Source organism: Gossypium hirsutum, chromosome A06 (genome assembly GCF_007990345.1).
Source record: "Gossypium hirsutum isolate 1008001.06 chromosome A06, Gossypium_hirsutum_v2.1, whole genome shotgun sequence".
NCBI classification, from domain to species: domain Eukaryota; kingdom Viridiplantae; phylum Streptophyta; class Magnoliopsida; order Malvales; family Malvaceae; genus Gossypium; species Gossypium hirsutum.
This window is the reverse complement of record NC_053429.1, coordinates 36,363,132-36,366,895: the sequence shown is the minus strand read 5'-3', so window position 1 is coordinate 36,366,895 and position 3,764 is coordinate 36,363,132. Positions and strand designations below refer to the sequence as shown.

At 34.1% G+C, this 3,764-nt stretch overlaps 1 long non-coding RNA gene across 3 annotated transcripts; it reads right to left on the bottom strand.

Moving 5' to 3' along the window:
- Positions 1 to 1,032: 1,032 nt before the first annotated feature.
- LOC121230624 (uncharacterized) lies at positions 1,033 to 2,615 on the bottom strand. Of its 3 annotated transcripts, none has more exons than XR_005928619.1 (3): positions 2,208 to 2,615; positions 1,760 to 1,968; positions 1,033 to 1,650 (listed from the first exon to the last, which is right to left on the bottom strand). It is a non-coding gene; the product is annotated as an uncharacterized lncRNA (long non-coding RNA). The 3 variants fall into 3 exon arrangements; XR_005928620.1 differs by having other exon boundaries at positions 1,760 to 1,957; positions 2,208 to 2,613; XR_005928618.1 differs by having other exon boundaries at positions 1,760 to 1,954; positions 2,208 to 2,602.
- Between the last annotated feature and the right edge of the window lie 1,149 nt (positions 2,616 to 3,764).

Below are 3,764 nucleotides of genomic sequence, written 5' to 3'. Positions count from 1 at the left end.
GGCTTGGGTGGATATAGTGTTGAAGTGTTTATCGTCAATATCGTACTCGATTAGTATTAATAGAAGGATGGGATGATCTTTTCAACCAACTAAAGGACTTTGACAAGGGGACTCTTTGAGTCCTTTTCTTTTTCTTATATGTAGTGAAAGACTTTCATCCCTTATGCAACATGCTGGGAAGGAGGGGTTAATAAAGGGAGTTAAGGCGAGTAAGACCGAGCCACGGGTTTCCCATATTCTTTTTGCAGATGACTGTATAATTTTTTGAAGGGCGACAATAAAAGGAGTTGCTGTCTTAAAAAATATTTTGAGGGAGTATGAAGTTAGTTCGGGACAATGTGTGAACTTTGATAAGTCCACGATCTTCTTCAATACAAATACTTGTGAATTGATGCAAGTACAAATTTCAAGTGCTTTGAGGATGAGGTATTCGAATAACCCAAAGAAATATTTGGGTCTCCCTAATATGGTGCGCCGAAAGAAAAAAAAGCCTCTCTTCTAATTTTGAAAGCTCGTATAAAGTAGAAGATTGATAGTTGGAGTACTATGTTTTTATTCTAAGGGGCAAAGAGGTGTTTATTAAGTCTGTTTTATAGGCCATTCCAACCTATTCAATGTATTGTTTCCTTCTTCTAAAATCTTTGTGTGAGGAAATGGAGAGTATTGTAGTACGATTTTGGTGGCAAAAAAGTCATGGCAAAAGAGGAATGCATTGGTGTGAATGGGGTAAACCGTGCAAGTTAAAGGAGGATGGAGGTTTGGGTTTTAGAAGCTTAGCTAAATTTAATGTGGCCATCCTCGCCAAACAAGGGTGGAGACTTATTTCAAATCCTGATTCATTAATGGGTAGGGTGTTGAAAGCAAAATATTACCCAAATTCGGATTTTCTTAACTCAAGTTTGAAGGCAGGAGCGTCCTATACATGGAGAAGTATCCGGGCAGCGAAGAAAATATTACAAGATGGTCTATGCTGGAGGGTAGGTACGAGCAACAATATCTATATCTTATATAATGCATGGATCCCGAGTTCCGTTAATTATAAAATTTCTTATCCAGTTCTTAATTGTAATATGGAATTAGTTGCTGAGCTCATCAATAGTGCTAATAGAGAATGGAGAAGTGAGATTATTATTGATGTTTTTGATGCTGTTGATGACGCCAGGATTCTCTGAATTCCGCTCGCAAAAATCCTGCATGATGATGAGCTGGTGTAGAGAAGTGAACCTTCTGGAGAGTTCGCTATTAGAAGTGTCTATAAACTATTACAAGCTGAAACCTATGATCCTAATTTAGAGGAATTACAGACCACGATTAGAATGTTCTGTCGAAGACTATGGAGCCTTAATCTACCTTCTAAAATTAGAATTACAGTTTGGCGTATTTCAAACAATTTTATCCCATCTATGTCAAACTTGTATTTTAAAAGACTATCAAGGGCTGTAATATGCCCTAGATGCAGGGATGGAGTTGAAACCTTAGCGCATGTCTTTCGTGGTTGCCCTGTTGCCAGTTAAGTCTGGGGATTACTGGGGTTATTAGTTGTTCTCTCTAATGTAAATCAAGGGTGGTTTGAGTAGCTTACCCGGGTTCTTAACATTTGTTCAACATGGCAGTGCCGAATTTCTTGTCTTACCCTTTGGGATCTGTGGACTGCAAGAAATAAAAGAGTTCATGAGCATATGATTCAGTCAGGCAGAGAGAGCTCTAACTTTATTCATAGATTTATTTGTTTAGATGGCATCGAGGAAATGATGCATACAAGGGTGGTCGGCATTGCAAGATGGGAGGCCCCTTCTGGGGAGTAGGTCAAGATCAACTTTGACGTGGCATTTAACAGGGCTCTTTTTCGGTCAGGGTTGGGGTTTATTGCCAGAAACGCAAGGGAGAGAGTGGTTGCCTCCGGTTCAACTATACACGAGAATGTTGGCTTGGCTTTTGCAGCGGAGGCCCTCGCCTGCTTTGGGGCAGCTCAAATGGGGATCGATTTGAGCATAACAGAAATAATTTTAGATGGAGATTCACTTTCGACTATTAAAAAATGTAAATCAGTCTCCATAGATAAGTCAGAAATTTCTCTCAATATTCGAAACATTAAGAGCATTTTAGGGAATTTTCGGAAGATTTGTTTCATGCATGTTAGAAGATCAGCGAACAAGCTTGCTGACACTATAGCTTCTGTAAGTTTGAGAAAAGGTGAGGAGTTTTACCTGAGGAGTTCTGTCCCGAGATACGCTGTGAAGATTCTAGTAGACAATTGGATTCGCGAACCTGATTGAGGCTTGTGGAAGAGATCAAATTTTGAGTCCTTGTGTGAAACAAAGGCTTTGCAGATCTGGTCTTGAGGAAATAAAGCTTCTGGATGCAGGGATGGGAATTTGGAAATTTTTTGGGAAATGGAAACCGTCGGTCATTGGTGCCGACTTAAAGGATGGGACGGGTAAGGGTTTTCCCTAGGCAACGAGCTATTTCTTTTTCTGTTTCTTTTTCGCATTAGGTTTAGGTTGTCTAGTCTTTTGTTTTTCCAATGGGCTTATTTGGTTTCAAGCCCCTTTTTTAGGACTGATTGTTTTAAGTGGCTTATGCATATTAGTAATAGCTCAGGCTTTTCTTTAAAAAAAAAATTATCAAACCAAATTAATTCATTTGGCAAAAAATGGAAAATAAAATTTGTTTTCGTGTTGTTTCTTAAATATACTTTTAAAACATATTCCTCCAACCCAATTTTTCAGATTTCAAATAAATATATTAGATGCCGAACTAAAATCTCAAAACTAAAATATAATATGGTTAATTAAATTTTGGTGAATGAGCTTAGTAATTTGACAACTCTTCTTAAATCATTCATTTAACTTGGATTCTATTAAGGTGTGATTATAATCTAAGATTGTGCTACATCAACTTCTTCTTCTTCTTTTTTTCAATTTTATACAATATTTTTTAATTGTTATGTGATGAAGTTTCATATCAAATCTAAGTTTAAGAAACTAATTTTTTTAAAAATTGTCAGTTTAACATATTAACCTAACTCAAATATATTAACATTTAACAAAGATAACAAAATCTATTGATTTTTTCTCCATCAAGTGGGTTAACTTACGAAATACCAAATGGGTTTATTTTAGTATTTTAATTTTCTTAATTCAAAAACTTTTGATTAATGAAGAAAGTAATGATATTACAATTTACAAAGAAAGGGCAAGAAAGCTAAGAATGCTTAATATGAACTACATTTCCATCTCCATACAAATGATTGAATAATTCAAACAATTAAACTCAATCTAATTCTATTTATCTTTTTCACATTTGCATCAACAAAAGAATACTTTAATTCAAGGGTTATAACTTAACTTCAAAATTTGAGAGGATTTTGACAAATATTAAGCTTAAAATGTAAGTTTGGATAAAAATATTTAGGCTCATTTAAAATATGAGTAGAATTCGACACCAACTTTCAAGGCTTGAGCTTGACTTGGACCGACCCATTTATTAATTTTGTAATATATTATTTTAGATATTATGTAATTTATGTAACATAAAAATTAAATTTATTATACTATAATGTATACATTAAAAAAATATGTTAAGTTTGTGTTTAAAATTTTAGTAAAATAAAATTATTACATAATTAAATATTAACAATATTAAATTATTAAATACTAAACTAAAAATATTTTTTCTTTAAAAGCATTAAAAACAATATAAGAAACATAAAAATAATTTTGAACAACGTTGGAAGTGTGATAATACCATATGTAAATTAGATC